We start from the raw sequence: 20065 nt of genomic DNA, 5'->3' as shown, positions 1-20065 counted from the left end.
GAGAGTAATATTTTAAGCATAAAACCTGATGATCAAGCCTCATTTGAACACAGCATGCATGCATATTCTGAAACGAAATTACAAGATTTCTGGAAAGGATAATACTGTTCTTGAAAGTTTATTTCTTTGGCCAGAGAGATCAATAAGAGAACTGAGCTTGATGTAGTCAGTGTTGACATGCTATTGCACAATTAGGTCGAGCTACTTGAACTTAACACTTGTTGGTGATGCAATGGTCCTGGACAAGAAGCTTGCAGTCAATACTTATACCGTGGTGGTGATCGTAACTGTTATATCAATCAGAGCTCATTCGGATATTCCGTGTGTCGTAATCATGGAGTGATAGTTTACAAGTACCGTAAAAATTAGAAAACAGGTCCTTTAATATTTTCAACCATGCCCCTGATCCGAGTACTTGCAGAGTCAGTCCCATATTCAAAGCTGGGTGTTATAAGTAACAAAAACGACAAACTCTTTCCATGATCATTAATGTCCATTGTGCGATCTGACGTAATCATTAGCATGTGCTTATGAGTCAATATCAAAGAGTGTTGACACCAGGTGTTCGCGAAAAGGTGTCTATCTGTCCCACAAGCGGGACCCATTACAAAAAGAAAACCACGCAAAGGCAAGGCAAGGCAAGTCAACAGAATTGGGAACAATTGATGATTGATCTGATCATAAATTCTTCTTACTTACTTTTTATAACAACTATATATGCAACTAATCAAATAATCACATACTTTGTGCGGAGTGGCGTCCCTTGGCCACCCCAGAATCCTGTGTTCGTGGGTTAGAATCCCGGTACGATTATGTTTCTTGCTTTGTCAGAACCATATCTGTGCTGGTGGATTTCACAAAATAGTAACGTCTGAGACCTGCATTCACCCCCCACCCCCATCCCACCACGCCTTGATATTACTGGAATATTGTTAAAAGCGCCGTTAATCCAACCATCACTCTCTATACTTCTCTTGGACTGTTCCATTACAGCAGTGGGGATATATCCAAATGAATGTTGTTTTAACTTGTTCAAACAACGTTTTGTGGGACAACCATCCTCAACTATCGATGCAGTAATCCAATCACATGATGTCGTTCAACGAAGACATAGCGTATTTAATGTTCTGTGATAACATAGAGCTAGACTGCTGTCACCATAAAGCGATCTTCGTAAAACTGCAGAAATACCTTTTAATGAGACATCTCTCGTACAAAAACAATAGTTTACATGTGATGCAGAAGGTAACGATAACTCACGTCGTCATGGTTATTGGACACCGTGCATCATCGACGTGGCTTATATGTTCACCAAATTGCACCACCCTTATAAAACCGGTAAGGGCCATCGTCGGTAGAAATTTGATCAATTTTCTGCAAAACATTTTCCCTGGTGTTCACTTTATGACGAAACATTATTGACCGACAAAAATAAATTCATAAAGATTGAAGAGCATGTCTTTCGTTGAAAGTTACTTAGCAGATAAGTGAAGAACGAAACAGGTGACGCTTTCTTCAGAAAGGAAAGACTATTACATTATGGGTATCCCAACAGAGAGGATTATTTTAGACTAGGCTGTCTTTGAAAGACAGCTACTCTTGAAATATAATATGCGGTCATTTCATATTGTGGCATCCATGAGAACCACCGTGTCTTGGTAATGACTCTATTACGTGATAGATGAAGGCGGAAGGTGTGTCAGATTTGCAGACTTGATGTCTAAACCAGAGACGTGAACCTTTTAATTACTTCTACCAGTTCCGGTAATTTCACCTTTATATTCAGGTATTATCACGCGTGAAGTTCATCCATCAGGTACTGGCAGGGGTTTTATTTGCTCGTGCCAAAGGGTCCATCATGCTCGTGTATTCATCCTTCTTGCTGATTATCTTCGTCGTTCATATTATGAAGGCTCTTTCAGTATATGAAGTTTTACCAAGTTGATAATGCATTACATAAATTTAATATCATGGACAATTTGGCACATTGGCAAGTTCTCACAAGGATATTATGTCTCTAAAGAGATTTATTTTATGTTCGAAGTGTTTTTTTGTGGTGTTTTTTTGTAATTTGGTTTATTGAAAATTCACAAATACTTTACCGAATTCTAAAATAAAACAGCAGACTAAGCTGTAGATTTAGGGGATCTGAAAGACGAATCTTTAAATCCCTGTCACTGTCAAACCGAGACAAGTGACGCAATCAGCACTCTCCTGTTCGGCAAAGTGCTTTTCAGAGTGATGTAAAATGGATAGAGAGGAATATGTGTTCGCATATTTTGAACAGGTTTTAAGTATAGGCTTCGGCATGGTATAATTGTAAGTATTGCTGAGCACGATGTGGCGAAAATAGATCATAAACCAATGGCTCTATATTGCTATTGACACGTACAATGTGCTCTAGATGATATCTTCACCTACGCTTTCGAACATCCAGTCGCAACTGACTAAACAGTTATGTTTCATACCAATCACTTGAAGAGGTTCCCCTTGTGCTTATTCTTCTCAAGGAAATATCGATTACATCAAGTGTTTTAGAAGTGTTGGAATTTGAGTTCCAGCTACGTCCTTTCATATTGTCACTGTACACATCAATGAATCTGTTTTCCATCACGTGCAAGGCCCCAGAAGATCACGGACGTCATTGACGTGTAATTTAAAGAAACCTCTGAGCGTGCTTAAAATAACAATTTGATCATTATACCAATTATCATTGCTTTTGAAAAAGATTAATCATCTACTTAAGCGGAAAAGTCATATTAAACACGATTACAGCATGGCAGTAGGAAAGGTTTTCACTAAAGCCCAATGTAACTGCAATACCGTTCCTCGTGAAGCGGGGGCACGGGTGGCCCAGTCGTCTAAGGCGCCGTGATTCGTTGAATAGAGTGGCGTCCCTTGGCCACGCCAGAAATCTCAGATTGTGGGTTCGAATCCCGGTTCGCCCAGATTATGTGGCTTTCACGGAAATGGTAAACGTCTAAGACCTCCATCACTTCGGCCTTTCCTCCCACGTTAAGCTGACACGCTGTGATATAACTTGAATACTCACTCACTCCTCGTGTAGCTTTTGTAATAATGATCGTGAGAAGAAAGAGGTTTTTGTGGTGTCGCGAGAGGGCACCATATTAGTTGCATGCCAATGAAACTGAAGCTCTTCTTATGATGCAGTACAATAGAAACATCGACAAGTGTGTGGTATGCTGCTTTAATACCTCAAACATGTCTTTATGTCATTTGAAGAATGTTGTTGAATTTAATCATCATGTGATGTATTACCTATATTTGCGGCTTTGAAATGTTTTGTTTACTTTTGCATTTTGATGTTTACATGTGGCGTGTGCAAAAAGCATGGATACCAATACTTATATTTCATTGACAATGGCTGTAACATCCTCCGTCATATGTAGTGGAGATATATCCCTTTATGGTGGGAAATATAGGCTTAAAGCTGCGTTTTTAGTGTTGTGTGAGTGGCGGGTGCTACCGGTAGAGGAGGACCTGATTACCCTTTTCGCGAACACCTGGTGTCATCACTGACATTCAGTGATCCATTCATATCATTTGCACTGCTATTTTGTCGTTTACGCGCATTGGAATCTGCTGCTGTGGATAATCGAGACTGATTATTCTCTGGCATTGGCGTTTTATATTTAGTAAAATCTTTATGCCACCATAGCTTTCTAAAACTGATCTAAGCTTACATTAATCCGAATCATTAGACAGACAGGAAATCAATGCACTAATCCATGTCAATGTTAAAATAAGCTGATGCATATTTCATCATCCCATATTTCCCTGGAGTGGTGTAAGCTGTGTACTGGTGCATCTGACATTTTATACGCTTCCTGAATGGTGTCACAAGATCATTCGCTCACAACATAATGAGTGTTCGAGTGAGAGAAAGGTATTTACTCCGTATTTAGCTGTTTCAGAAATATGTCAAGGCTACTTTCAATTGGTGTAATTGTGAACTGACTGTTCAAAGTCATGAATCACCATAAAGTGTGGATTGATTCATGTCGCTCGCTCGACATGAAGCCGGTTGGAATTCATTTGAGCTTTATTTCCTGGCGCGTCGTCCATCTTCATTCGTAAACCTCTTGGAATTCTTTGCTCAACAACAAATGAATTTAACCGAATTTGTATGCGGGTGTTGTTCACAAACCCAACATTCTTTTCTTTTGCGAAAAAAAGTTACAAGAACTTTAAATTTTAAAACTTTTCATCTCAGAAGATGAATAATTAATGTCCGTAGGTATTTTCAGACTTGTGCATCGGGATAGGCAATCACCCGCGGCCGTTGTAGGCGATGCTGCAAAAACATCAGTTTCGAGTTTTTAATGGAACCACTTGATTCATTGAGTGGAAAACGTTTTGAAAGTACTTCTTACAACTAGGGGATTCCGATTTCTTCAAGGCATAAAGTTAAAAATATATTCAGTTTGAAAAGTGAGCTGGAGCTTTGTGTGAATTATCTGGACCGTGAGTAGTTCAAAGCAACGCGAACGGCATTTAGGTATGACGCTGTAGATGCTGCTGCTTAGACAGCATTTTCGATTTCTTTTCCAGCCCTGTTTAGTGCACTTATTTGGACTTTAACTTTCTAAAGGTGTTCAAGTAGGTGAAGAGACTCAAGTTATTTCCAGGAATCGAAATTGGAAGAAAATCAAGCAGAAAATGTTTAACGATCTTCGCAGAAAAAACATAAAGACCAGACAACCTAAAGAACACGTGTTTAGCACGATCAGGCAACTCAGTTTTTTAATCACACTTCGAAAATGTTCTTCTAAATGATGATTGATTTATGAACATTTACAGTTAGCTTTTGTCCCTTTCTAACCAATTCATGATATAATTCTTAATCACATGGCAAGTTGGCATGGTGCTCCTGCCCAAACCCTTCAACACTTCCTTTTCTAAAATAAAACCATGATTCGTATTCGTTCAGACACATGTGAACATTAATATTTTCGACTATTTTATCACCGCCACTGGTTTAAATGTTATGCATGAATATATATCGTACAGTCAATTAATAAAGATCGGACATAATGATCCGTATTAAACATGCTCAAGGACGCGAAATAGGTCCGTACCCGACTGTGTACTGATATTTAGCGGTTATTTCTTTTCAATATGTGCGCATTCAGGATTTGAAACTATATTAATAATTCATTTATTTGTATTTACTCTAACTGTTTACCATTCACAACGGAGTCCTGCTCCTGGAGATATATCAAGCATGTCGCGGATCCAGATTGATAAACCTTACTTCCCTTTTGCTGTGATCCTGTCACTTGTTTGAATGAAACTTTGACTTTGTCTTTTCACCATGTCCCATTTGAATTCACAGACGTCAAACTAAGTTAGACTCGCATCCACGTTCTGAACAATGGTCAATTGTTTAATCATTCGTTGGTTTAAACATTTTAATGAAATTTAAAGATCTTAGTTTTCAAGAGAGACAGACCAGCTTGATTGTTTCGATTTGCTCCAGAACTGATTTCACAAGTATTAGTCTATTATCGATTGGTGTTTCATTGTCGTGTGGCTAGGATGATTTCGGTACTACGAGAAGTGATGAGAATCTCAGTTGTCAGTATAACGGGAGCGTTGTGGCACTCGGGAGCTAAATGGAAGTGGATGTCCCGTGATCCGACGTCAATATCTCGATGGTGTATGTTTCTTGGAACAATTAAAATATAATCTTATAATTCTTTACAGACTGATTTTGTTCTGCATGTACGACATCGTGTTTCTATATACAATGTTGTATTGGCATCAACCTTTTTCATTTGGACACCGGTCAAAGTACGTAGCTCCCAGCACCCAATTCTGTAAATGGTGATTACTTGTATCGGGTAGTCAGGCTTGCATTTTCAGTCAGTTGTTTAGTCTTAGTTATTGTATCCGAAACAGTGCTGACTGAACAACGTCCTCTCACCCACTTTTCAATATCAAGTTAATTGACCAGTGAGATGGTGGAGGTGAAATATAGTTTCACGTCGCGTTCAAGAATATTGCACTTACGTGAACGTGTTTATAGCGACGTGCATGTACGTGTGTCTGGCTGAGTGTACTAATCCGCACGTATGTCGGTGTTATCGTGCCAGCAAACTAATATACGGTTTACAAGGATACCCAATTCCGACAAAGACGAATGGAGTTGGCCAATACTTGTTTTATTCCCTTCATGTCGAGCGAAAGGTAGGGTAACAATAAGTATCATCTTTTAACGTCCTTTGTTATGAAGCGGTCAGGGGTTCGAACCACTGACCTCCAGCTCTCCAGGTGGGCGTTTTATCCACTACACCACGGAGACGGTTATTGGAGCTGTCGGGCAAAGAAGTAAAACAAGGGTAGGGAAAGAGAATGTTGGAAGAGAGGGTTCCTATGGGAGGGTAGGATAGCGAATGGCGGACTACAATAAGACTGAAGATTAGACAGGGGTGGGGTTGGGGGGGGGGGGGGGGGGGGGGCTAGTGAAAGGGTTGGTTAAACTGAGACACGGGGTAACATATCTAAACATCAACCTAATCTGTAAGCAAAAAATATTTAGAATGTTAAAACATCGATATATTTATTAATGTAAGCCTTCCGGTAATTTATTCATCGACTGTTTACACAGATGTTATTTCACCGATATCGTTATTCCATTTATAGTGGAAAGCATTCTGTGTAACGGTCATAGTATGTATTATGTATATGCCAGTGAACAAGCTGGCGTTCAGACGGAATGGTACCTGCAACTGATCACATGATCACAACGCGTTGTGTTAGTCAGCTGCTTATGACGGCAATGTTATTAGTTGACTGTGGCATCATTGTTAAAATCATAACACGGTCTTTGCTCAGAACCATCCCTACCTCACTCAACCCCTCTCCCATACCCCCTCATCCACTACCACCCACACTTACCCGTCAGCACCAACGGCCCACCCCCAACACACCACGTGCGAAAACATGCATTACACGCACACGCGCGGACACCAACATGACCAATCTGCTACTTCAGTAATTCAGTAGTTCAGGCCGAGAGCAGCAACAACCAAGACATACACTGACTGTATTGTGTCTCTCTGCTGTAGCGGTTAGAAATGAAATGTACACACTGACATCAACGCTGCAGTACTCGCCTTGCCGAACCGCCAGGTATCCACCTATTAAGGGCCAACAGGCTGGTACTTCATCCAGCAGTATTTAGACATTATGGCCAATCAAACCGTGAAAACTAAATTTCAAACTTAAGTTACCATTCAACTGTCATCAGTGCTCTTAGGAAGGATCAGCTAACAAAAGTCATTGATTTTTTCACGGACATTGAGGAAGCCCGCGTTCTCGCCATGCAGCAGAGCCCTGGATCGCCAGTAATACTTTTATATTAGTTCGGACTGCTCAAGCAGTACCGTAATTTCTTACCAGCCCAATTTTCACCCTCGAATTAGGTTTGGTTCCTATGCGGTTCGGAAGAGCCAGAGGCTAGATCTTCCAAGGGAGCCCTCCTAATCTCATTCTGTATGATAATTTTGCTGATTTGTCTTGAGTGCGGTGGATATGGATTAGCGTCGACACACTAGCTGTCGTTCATTGGTTGTCAGCAGTCGGAGAGAGACGACCACCTCTCTGTGCTGTTCGTGGCAGTAGTCACGATCTGTAAAGGAACTGGGACCATTCATATAACAGGTGCGTGGACAGGTAGGAATAGTTTTCTCATTTGTCATTTAATTGTGGTATTGGGCTGTCGGTAAGAGCTTTTTTGTTTATTTTTCTTGTTAAGGCAAAAACGGTTCCTATTCAAGTGGAAGCACCCTTCCGTTCCGTTAAAGAAAACCATCAAGTTTAATTATCGGTTTTAAGGAGCTGATTGGAATTATGTCTTTGCATAATGCGCATAAAGTATATAAACAGCAACAGTGTATCGAATATTTAATAGCTTCGGTTAAATAGTACATAAAGAGCGACAGGGAAATGATATTCCAAGATATAAAATAGTACAGATGCATTGGTAACATAGCTTTATAGCTAACGTTCTCGATACTATAATATCAGATGTTAAATACAGCTTCTTGTATCGTTTAAAAGTGCATCTTGTACATGGACGATGTGCCATATTAGTTCATTTCCACCGTGTATTGATACTTGATATAAGATGTGGAATATGGCATAACGAACGTCAGAGAAATACCCTTATAGCTAGCCATACCATGGCACCAGGCTTCTGTAATGCATATATGGTATATAGGTTCTATACTTAATGTTTTTCGTCTTACGTAGAATATAATAAATTGAACGACAGTGACACTCCAGTTGCATATTCACTTCTTTCTCCGAAAGTCAAGTGTGTGAACCAGCTGATGTTATCACAGCGTTACACTTACAGTTAAGGTTGACTCGTAGACACTGACGAATATCCTTAATGCAGAACTCGGTTGGAACGATAGCCTCCAAGGGGATTAAGTCCAGTATCGAGTTGAGGTTTTTCGCTCAAGGCTTACTGTCAACTTCCAAATCTGGACGTGCAATAGAAATTTGAACCACGCGGTAACGCTGCGGGACATTACCAATGAAATCTATACTGTATGTAACAAGATACACCGAAAGAATCAGTGAATAGAGTATATAGATGGAACTGGGCGATATCAATGTGTACAATGATCAGGCATACTTTTACGGATTCTTTAGAAATTCATTATCCCTTGCTCGTATATCAGTGGTGCCCAGCTTCTACTTGTCGACATTGGTCACGAAGTGCAGCCTTGAATGCTATCATTTCAGTTAACGATGATAAAATGGTTTGGTCTTAATTGTGTTGCAACAGATTCATTACAAAGTCGTTGCAACCGGTGGTGTGTACTCGTATCTATTGGTGCTTCGAAAAGAAGAAGTGTAGTATTGATTCCACACACGGTTATGGAAATGTCAAAGTACGTGTTTCATAAAGGTGCGATATACCGTTATGTGGGAATACTCAGTGTGGTTGTTTGACGGTGGGCGGTAAAGGTTGAATTATTTAAATGATGTTAAGCCCATTTGCAATGTTACCTGTCTACCTGTGAACCGTCCACCGAAAAGGATAATATGATTACTCCAACAGAATGTTAACGGTTGGAAACGGTTATTCTCTAATTTAAAGAGAATTCTGTTCAAACTGGTGATTAACTTTCAAATAATTTCATAAAACAAAACTTTTGATAAATTGATATTGGTTCATTATGTGAGTGATTGAATTAGTTTTAACGCAGCTTTGAATAATATTCCATTTATATCGTGTCTGCTTAATGTGGGAGGAAAACCCTAAGTGGTCCAGGCCTCAGACGTTTACCACTTTGGTGAAATCATTATGTAAAGGGTATGTTGTTTATAGTAGACGCTCTTTGTATCTATGTATTGTATTGTGATGTGACCTGTTGTCCTGTGATAAAGAGCTACAGAGAATCGATTCACCTCATTACGAATTGGCAAAAGCAGGTATGATGTCATCGGAGCTGATTTGACCTCACATATGTTGAATGCGTAATTATAAGAATGAATCTTTGCAATTCCAATCAACGTATTTATGTAAAGTTAAAAATGATATCAATATCAAAATGCACGTGCGTCTTATATGTACTGGTGACAGAACGTTGCTTTAAAATAACGTTGAGCTGCCCTAAAATAATTATTGTGTATATAATAGGTACTATCATACTAGCTACCTGACTAGCATACACATGGCTAGTTTCAACATCGGAAATGTATGTTTGTGATCCATAAGTCAATGTCATGACTATCGTCCCGATGTAACATGTTCAGTAAGGGGTGCTTATAATAACGTGATATTCGAGTTAAAACGCAACGATTGTTAAAAAATATTTATGATCGAAAATGAATATCTTATTATGAGTCACAGCACTTGCACCGCTGCATAATTGATCCGAGTAACATGTGTTCTGAAAGGTTGAATGACGTATCGGCGTACTTTATCGGGTAAGTATTGAATTAAAATGACGTCGTTCATTTTGTTAGCACAGTATAATAGCGGTTATTTACTGATTAAATTAATGGATCCGGAACATGTGAGCTAAAAAGAATTATTTGTCGGTTGTATTCGTGTTTATAAGGTTCACTAGGCTACATAAACTATCCTGTTCAAAAGCAAACGAAAAAGGAATCGACCTATTGTCCCCAAAACATATGTTGCCTGAATTATATTTTGATTGCATGTTGATAGAGGATGTATCCACTGAAACGTGAACGTTAAAATTTGCATTAAAACTAAGCATGAATCAATACTACGGCAATGACTAGATCGACGTAAAACACTGTATCCATGGTATGTGGTTAGAACGTCCCCCCCCCCGGAGAGAGGTGAGGTGAGGTGAAATTGGGTTTAACGTCGCGTCCAAGATTATTGCACTTATATAGCGCCGTGCATGCACGTGTGTGTGTGGCTGCTTGTACTAGTCCGGCTGATGCCGATTTATAGTGCTAGTCCACTGAGATACCATGCCGCAGTATAACATGAATACCCCACTCAGACACAGTATACTGACTCCGAGCCGACCAGTCCTTGCTTTAACCCCTTAATGCCGAGTGCCAGACAGGGTAACAACAAGTACCATCTTTTAACGTCTTTTGGTATGACGCGGCCGGGGATCGAACCCCCCGGAGAGAGGAAGATCGGTGGTTGGATCCCGCGGCCAGAATACGTTAAAAGAGGGTACTTCTTGTTAACCTGTCTGGCGCTCGGAGTCAGTATACTGTGTTAGTACAAGCAGCCGCACACCCACACATATGCACACATACACATACACATACACCCACGCTCGTGTGTATGCATGTACGTCGCTGTATACATTTAATTGCAATTATCTGAATGCGATGTTAACCGTTATTTCACCACCTCACCTGTAACACATGTGTTGTTTAATAGATATGGACAGCATGATACATGTATATCTGATATGGTGCGGCGGCAACAAGCTGTGATATTCTTGTTCAATAATTCTTTTTTGACACATACAAAATTATCGGTTATGCACAGTAATCGAGGAATATTACGCGAGTAACGATGTTATGCCAATAATACATTTGATGGCAGTGACTGACAATTGACACACGTGGTACATGTGGTGAGAAATACTACCGTAGGTGTTGATCCAGTACTCCAGAGTCCCCCGGTTATGAATATATCATTGGTGTGAAGGGTATAAATTTCAGAAGATGGTACGATGTGTGACTGAAATACCGTTTAAAGCGGCGTTAAAATATATTCAACATCTGTTGTGCGACTGCGGTTGTGCGCATTTGAACGAGAAAACGAACCTGAGTGTCAGTGTGCGTTTGTGTGTGTGAGAGTGAGTGTATGCAAGCATTAATATCAAAGAGTGGTGGAGCGAGTGTGTATGCGAGAGTGATGGAATTTATTTGTGAGCCGGAAAGAGTGTAATGGAGAGAGTATGTATGCGAGGGTGATGGAACGTATTTGTGTGCGAGAGAGTTAGTGATGGAGAGAGTATGCATGCGAGAGTGATGTAATGTTTTTGTGTGCGATAGTGTTAGTGATGGAGAGAGTATGTATGCGAGAGTAATGGAACGTATTTGTGTGCGAGTGAGTTAATTATGGAGAGAGTATGTATGCGAGAGTGATGGAATGTATTTGTGTGTGAGAGAGTGGGTGATGGAGTGTGTGTGTTGTGTTCGAGAGAGTGAGTTATGGAGTGAGTGTGTTCGCGAGTGAGCTATGGAATGTATTAGTGTGCGAGAGAGTGGGAAATGAAATACGTGTGTATGCGAGTGAGTGATGGAGTGAGTGTGACTTGTTTGACACTGCCATCGGTGTGACTGCTACGAATGTTTTTCTAGTGCATTGCAGACTTTATCATCACCAGTAACGCGGTTAGCTTGTTTACTGTCTACCCTTTCTACTACATCTTCAACGGCTTACGTCGTGCACAGAGCTGCGGCAGGCAAAGATCCTCTAGTCATGAGTTCAAATCACATACTAGTATTTCTTTGGAGCGACTAAATTGGTTAACGACATTGGTTAGATTTTTCCCTCACACACAAGGGGTAGTACCATGCTTGACATACTGACTTTAAAGCTACGTTCTGACCAAACGCGCACGATCCGTCCAAATGTGCACGCTCTCCTCAAAACAATCACAATATCAAAGCTTTTACCCAAGGAAACCCCGCTGGACCTCTCAATCTCTCAATACACAGACACCAACCACCAATAACATCCGCTCTCTCTCTCTCCCTCTGTGTCTCTCTCTCTCCTCTCACTCTCTCTGTCTCTCTTCTCACTCTCTCTCTGTCTTCTCTCTCTCACTCTCGCTGATTCGCAGTCTCTTTTCCTCTCTCTGTCTCTCTTCACACCCCTCTCTTCTCTCTCACTCTCTCTTTTCTCTCTCTCAATCTCTCTGTCAGTCTCTCTCTCTCTCTCTCTCTCTCCTATTACCCATCCTCCTTTTTACCACAGACGCAAGGTCAAACACAAAAGCACACATAGATTCTCCTCATGATCCCCTTCCGTTCTGTGTAGATCGACTGTGTAATGTAAATATATGCCAACAACGTCATACAAATCACGGTTCCTATGCTGATTAACGGATCGGAAGAATCACTGTTGCAAACCACCTTGTATTGATTATCCATAAGCATTTTATTCATGAATTTATGGAACGACTAATATCAAACGTCGAAGGTGGCCTGAAAGTGTCCCAGCTTAATGCTCTTGGATCAGCAAGAAACACGAGCGTTTATTACGCTACTGGTCAATGTTCGTCCCTTCACTGTAATTAAAGGGTCTCTTTGGAATCGACAGGCTCATGGGAATACAGAGAAACTAACATTACTTTGCTTCATCACCTGTCGTTACCGCCTTTACATCTGAATACTACGTATCTGATACTGGTACTCCTTTATCCATGTTGGACGAAATGGACCATAAAACGGGCATTAATTCAGATCTGGGTTCGCCTCATTGTATGCATTATCTAGCAAGGGATTTAACAAGTCAGCGTAACTCAGCATAATACGTTAGTATAGCTGACGATTGAAAAGGTAATGTAGTATAGTCATATTGCTCACGTGTGGCAATATTCAACGTCAATTGTTGCAAGTTCTGAAATATCGACGTTTATCGTGTATAAAACCATCGGGAAAAGGACACGCGCACATGAAGCTTACATAATGTTTTCTATAAAGGTTTGTACTCGTATTAAATTAGACTGACAATGTTCCTTGTGAGACGTTTAATTTTTGCTTAATTTAAACAAAATTGAATTCTCAAATGCAGATGCTCCCAAAGGTCATACTTTAGTTCTGAAAAACTCTTTTAATTGTTACAGATGAACAAATGTTTGACAAGAATAGAAATACACACTTGATCATCCACAATCCAATCTCGCACACAAATATATTCCATCACTCAACAATAAAACATGTGTTTTTTCTACTATAATACTATATATCACAAGTGGTTATTTTTAATTATTTGTATAGTTTGTATGCGATCGGATTCATTCCCTGGTATTCATTGCAAGCAATATAGTTAATATATATTTGCCCGCGGTAGATAGTCAATACAGGTGATGGTACATCAAGGTATATCGATGTTGGTGGACAATTGTAATTGTTATATAGCTAATACAGTAACGAACGAAGGTCTACTGGTAGTATTGTGGAGTGGGTGAGTTGGGTTTAACGCCGCTTTGAACAGTATTCCAGTTAATCAGGGCGTGTCAGCTTAATGTGGGAGGAAAGTCCGAAGTGATGCAGGTCTCGGACGTGTACAACTCCGGTGAATCCCACGAGCACGGGTATGGTGCTGACAAACCTAGAAACATAATCAGGGCGAACCTGGATTCGAACCCACAATCGAACCCATAATTCTGTTGTACCCAAGGGACGTAACTCTGCACACCGAATCGCGGCGCCTTAGACGACTGGGCCACCCGTGCCCCCAGTATTGTGGAAATATTACATTGATCACATGCTCTCGGAATACCACGTACAGTAATTGCATTCACTCTAAGTTTTATTAACATCTCGATTCCAAAAGGTTTGTGTTTAAAACATTAATAATGATAAATATGAATGCACATATGTTACCAGTATGTCATGTACTTTTATGGTTTTGAAATTCTAAACAAAAGTAAAATGACATCTCAAAAGTCCGTTGTACTATTCCAAATATTTACATCATAAACATATGTGTATGATTCACTCTCAAATAGTGATGATACCAGGGCCACTTGCACAAAGCGATCTTAGCGCTAAGACTATTGTAAGCCTATGTTAAAGTATGGGCGTTACGATTATCTTAGTGCTGAGATCGTGTCTGTGTCTGTGTTGCTTAATTGTACCACTCGGGACTAATCCCGGTTTTTTATTGCTAGGTCACTGAGATATCATGTCGCAGTTTTATACCCCAGTCAGCCACAGTATACTGACTCCACCTGTCCTTGTTTCAAGTGTACCATTTTAATGTCTTTGGGTATGACATGGCCGGGGATCGAACCCAGACTTTCCGCTCTCAGGGCAGACGCCGTATATACTAGACCACGGAGGCGTTCAACAGAAACTTATCAGCTAGGGAGGAAGAATAATTGGTGCCCATGGGGATGCCTAAGTCTGTTATCTATAAAGAAAGTCCAGCATTTCAAAGTTTATCTCAGAAAACTTCCAATGCCAGTGCTTTCTTTGTCGTGAACCTTTGGTGATAGTGAAGTAAGTATATCGGTCGTCACCATGTATCAAGGAATTAACTTCACGTTTGTCATTTGGGATAGTGGTGCACAACGTTGATACGAGTTTTATGTTTTTACAGAAATAAACTTGTTTAGTTCAAGGTTTGCAAAAGTTCAAGCAAATCCTTTAAGGTTTTAAGAATCCACGTGAATATTTTCCACTTGTGTCAGTTAATCTCTGTGAAAATAACGACAGTAATTGCTTGATTGTATTAAGATTATGGTTAATCTTTGAAACAGGAATTCGGTGGTACATTTACTGTACCTTACGATGTATCGCTCGTTGTACGGACTGTTATGGAGCTTTGACAACTAGAACAAAAGAGGAATAGGTATGTCTTCAAATTTTAGAGCAAAGCCAAACGTTGATAGTGCTAATGTATTAACACCAGGTAGCAGGATCAGCTTTTTGGGCAGTTTATCAAAATGAGATCTATTTCATACATATATATTTCCAAAAGATGCATGTAGCTTCGGGATACATGAAAACAGGGACGGATTGCTACTTATTTCTTTCCCAGGTGTATATATAGACTTTCCCAACAACATCGCTTTGAAGACTAGGTTTCCGGACTAACGGGCCTCAGAGGTACGAGGCTTCACTGTAATTGATATCTTCAGAAAAGAAAAGACAAGTCAGGGATTAGCGATACATGTACTTAAAAGCGACAAAACCCTTTCAATGTTCATAAGTAATCTCTGCCAAAAGCAGATTCGATTGTACGATTCCGACAAAACCTTAAGCATGTGTTTATGAATCACTATCAAATAGTCATGATACCAGGTGGTCGTGAAAAGGTGCGCGTATATTACTTCACAGGGGACAACTGTCACAAACACATGCAAAGGCAAGTCAATTGTTCACTAAAAGCGACACAACCCTTTCCATGATCACGGGAAATCTCCGCTAAAGTCTATTGTACGATTCCGACTATATCATAAGTATGTTTTGATGAATCTCTATAAAATAGTAAACAGCTTAAACATGGTATTTATGTGAGCGATCACGACAAACGTATTGACTTCACGTTTGGCTAGACAACATGCTACTGCAAGCGTCATTTCAAATGTCAAAGTTACATCACAAGCAGTAGGAATAAAGCCAAAGTACTGTTAACTCCTATTTCATACATGTTCTAGCAGACATCCCCCTAACGACTCGTCACTTTAACAATACCCTTTGCAGGGACGTTTCATGTTTGTCTGCATTGCTATATTCAATTTGCCAGCAACATGAGGTATTGATTGCTGAATGTACATCAATGTATGATGAAATCGGTTGCAGAGGTGTCTGATTCCAGACTGAACCGACACATATAGTTCAATATTAAACACACATGATGTCATCTATTGTGTACATCAAGGGTATTTGTAGCCATTAAGCATCGATACTGTGCTGTCCGTCATGTACCCTCTATTTCATTTAACATACAAGATCAGACAAACTTCCAGTCACAAAGCTTTTTTTTCTTTTCGTGATATGGAAGTCAATACAATGCGTTGTCCTCCAGATTCAATGCTGCCATAACGGTAACTAGAGAGCTAATGTCTTTGTTTGTCAACCACTTACCAACATAACGGTATCCTGTAAAGGATACGATGTAGTGTAAAATTGTTTGTGACTGGAATAATGATACCGACTGAGATACATTGAAATCCATATCTGGTAAAAACAAAGACCATTTTAACACGTTGTCAATTATCGTTTGCAAAAATCATGCTTCTTAAGTTTCTCTTTACTTGTGAGCAGCACAATCTTTGCACTTGTATGCGGCAGACGTAATTCCAAATTAACATCGTTTTTTTGTTTCAATCTGTCAACGCGTTATCGTGTCATTGGATTGTCTAGTCCAGACTCGATTGCTTACAGGCCCCCGTTGTATGCCACGAACACTGGCTCAATGGAACAAAGAAACACATGTTTTTATGTTGGTTGGTTGGTTTGTTGTTTAACGCCGCACTCAGCAATATTCAAGCTATATGACGGCGGTCTGTAAATAATCGAGTCTGGACCAGATTAATATCATGAGCATCGATCCATGCAATTGGGATCGATGACATACATCAACCAAGTCAGCGAGCCTGACCACCCGATCCCGTTAGTCGCCCATTTTTTTATGTAAATTGTGTGTGTGACGGGTGATGCTGCTAGAGCAGGGCTGTTTTCTCGAACACCTGATGTCATCACTAATTTTCAGTGATCCATTCATGTAGTTTCACCACTTTTTTGCCAGTTAAGCCCTATTGAATCGCTTTCGGCAGATAACCGAGACTGATTATTTTCTAGCGTTGACGTCACCTATTTATTTGTACTGGGTCGATGTACTGCTTGTTTACTAAGTCACCTACCATGCATCAACCAAGTCTGACCACCGATCCCGTTAGTCGCCTCTTACAACAAGCACAGTCACCTCTAATGGGTCGCTGAAGACCTATTCCACCCCGGATCTTCACGGGTCGAGCCGATGTGTTAAAACTGCCCCAAATATGCTACTACTTTGTTGCACAATTATTATTTTTCTCAAGTGTTTCTCTTTACCCGTGAACTTTAGAATCTCTACACTGGTGCGCAGCAGACATAATTAAAGAATAACAACATTAGTTATCGGGTCACTGGGGTGTCTGGTTCACTGGACGGTGCTGTGCGGCGTCAGACACTAACGTACTAGTATGCAAACTGTGTGAGCTATGCAGTCATTAATTGTGAGATGGGGTGAAGTGACTAGTTTTACCTAAGGACCATATGATATTATGCACCATGAAACTATTTCAACCCTTTGCATGTATATATCAGGTGTCACAGACTATATGATTGTAGTTATATGAACAAGTTCAGCTGATCAGTGTAGAACCAGTGTAATTGTCAAAATACAGTTTGATAATATGTCATATTTTCCCGTGTACACTCGCTTTGTAGGACATACTTGAAAAATTATATGTCGCATTATCACATGATTTCAGCTGTCGGTATTTAATCGATTGTACTTAACACCCAGATGTTGAACTGGTATCTCATTATATTTGAGACAATTTATGCATATTGTATGCATACTGTCTAATCTACAACTCTGCATGACCATTGTAAATACTTTTCCAGCTTGATTTATAACAAGGGGCGGTCGGGTAGCCTAGTGGTTAAAGTGTTCGCTCGTCACACCGAAGACCCGGGTTCGATTCCAGACATGGGTTCAATGTGTGAAGCCCATTTCTGGTGTCCCGTAATATTGCTGGAATATTGCTCAAAGGGAAATCATCGCCTTCATGGGTTCCGCTCACTTAACAGCATTAATATTCCTTCAGGTTTGTGTAAATGTTTTTTCTGCCAACCTTTGCCCTTAGTGATTAAATGTAGGTTCGTAAGTACGTCTGTCAACACAATACCTAAACTCGTGGGTTTCACCAAAAGTGGTAAACGCCTAAGACCTGCATCACATGAAGCAGACATATTGCAACAGCAACTTTACATCTACTCCACTGACTAGCTCTATAACTGAATGGATTATATTTCGAAGAGAAAATGGCAGCTCAAAATCGACAATATGCTTAAAATGGAGCATATTTCAAGTGGAGAAATGAATATATATGAATTGCTAGTTCCCCATGCTAAATCATTCCAGGTGACTATGGCTGGCTGGCAATGATGGGTAGTAATTTGAGTGAGTGAGTGAGTGAACGTTGTTAAACGTCACAAGCAGCAACATGCCATCATTTGGTTTATAACGGTGGTCTGTAGAAAATCGAATCTGGGTCATCCAGTGACCGAAAGCATGAGCAACGGCCCACCACTTCGAGATGACACTCACGCAGACAAGTCACAGAGAGTTGACCAAACTATTTCAAGTTGCGTGAGTTCGTATGACAAGCAGGGGGGTATGGGCCCCTTTTCCGACCCGGAATCAACACAGTTCAAGAATGCAATGCTTTTGGTAAACAGTCAACTTGAACTTGCATTTGTTTATGACGATGGTACCGGTGGGGCACAATATGGTAGCCTTTTCGCGAACACCTGGCGTCATCACTATTTGATAGTGATTCATAAACATATGCTCGTGATATGGTCGGAATTGTTCAGCGGACTCTACTTTTAGTAGACTTTTCTTGTGATTACGTAAATGATTTTGTCGCTGTTATTTGGATTGTGAATTTTGAACTGTCACTTCCCAACTCGCCCTGGCTCCTATTGCCATGTGTCGATTATTTAGTGTTCCTTCTGATCAAGGTGAGATTGCATTTGCCCTGATATGGCTACGTACAGGACACATTCTTGGCACTCAACCACCTGCAAATCCGTAGGTGACCAACAGAAGAAATCTAATGTTTAAATTAAGTGTATCAGGTACATATATTTCTGAAAGTTGTTGACCAAAGAAAATGCACTTATGACAAGGGTGTGTGAGTGTATTCAGACAGGGAACGAAAAGGGTAGAAACGTTCCGGGAGAATAATACGATGTCGTTGTTGAGCGTAACATGGAGTATTTCATTTCTAGAACAATTCGTAACGAGACCATTAATTACACACCGTCAGTCTCCTAACTGCCTACCCCACAAAGACAGGAGGCTTTCTTTTACAGTCAAAGGTTCAATCACACGGGGATGGTATAAAATCATACCGAGATTAGAGCACGGGTGAAAGGCTTAAAATGTCCTTTGTTTTCACCAGGTATTGATTTCAGCATATCCTAGCCTGTGTCTTTATTCCAGTCACAGACAATTTTACACCACGTCGCATCCTTTGCCGAATACCTGCATCATATCATCGTATTTTATGATATACTGATAATAATCTGGAGCTGGAGTTGTCTCTAAACACAGGATCCTCCGCCGTATCATAGTGTATTCCTATCATAAAGGGCGTCTATTTTCTGCAAACTCTTGGGTTACCGCTTTTATGAGTCACATGGGATGACTACTCTCCTTCGGCACCAGATGAAATCATTTCGCTCGACCGAAGCCGAGACAAGATATATGTAAGTTTCCAGTCATGTGAGTGATATGGTCCTTTGAAATATTCTCTGGCAAATAAACTCGCAGTAATGAGACTGATTTAAGATGGTGCCCACGGGAGCTAGTCTGCTTTGACGTTTATTTTAACCAAATACATTCTCGAGGGTCTTTGAGAGGTTCTATTTAAAGTCATAATCAGCCGGCTGTTTTGGCCAATATTTTCAATCTTCATTTATTTCTGATATTATTTTAGACACGCGACTGCATCCATATGACAACTTGTTTTCGCCTCCATGCAGCCATGTTTCAACAAGTAGGCCGTTCATCACTGGTCTTTCTGCCAATATGGCACAAGCAATTAGTTTCTCATCCCAGGATAAT

The 20065-nt window shown here is 40.3% G+C and overlaps 1 protein-coding gene across 3 annotated transcripts in view; it reads left to right on the top strand.

Annotated features, from left to right (window-relative positions):
• Positions 1–20065, top strand: part of LOC139468720 (allatostatin-A receptor-like) — a 50282-nt gene that overhangs the window by 20644 nt on the left and 9573 nt on the right. Inside the window, exon 1 of one of the 3 annotated variants that reach the window (XM_071250846.1) lies at positions 7462–7686. The exons of 1 other annotated variant lie outside the window; for it this stretch is intronic. The gene's annotated coding sequence lies outside the window, so the exon portion shown is untranslated. Of the gene's footprint in view, positions 1–7461; positions 7699–20065 lie in introns of those variants that run through there. One more of the 3 variants, XM_071250844.1, reaches the window with a different exon arrangement.

This window comes from Haliotis cracherodii, unplaced genomic scaffold (genome assembly GCF_022045235.1).
Source record: "Haliotis cracherodii isolate W230 unplaced genomic scaffold, xgHalCrac1.p SCAF_2, whole genome shotgun sequence".
In the NCBI taxonomy this organism is placed as follows: Eukaryota; Metazoa; Mollusca; class Gastropoda; order Lepetellida; family Haliotidae; genus Haliotis; species Haliotis cracherodii.
The sequence above is the reverse complement of the archived record's forward strand: the minus strand, read 5'-3'. Positions and strand labels throughout refer to the sequence as shown.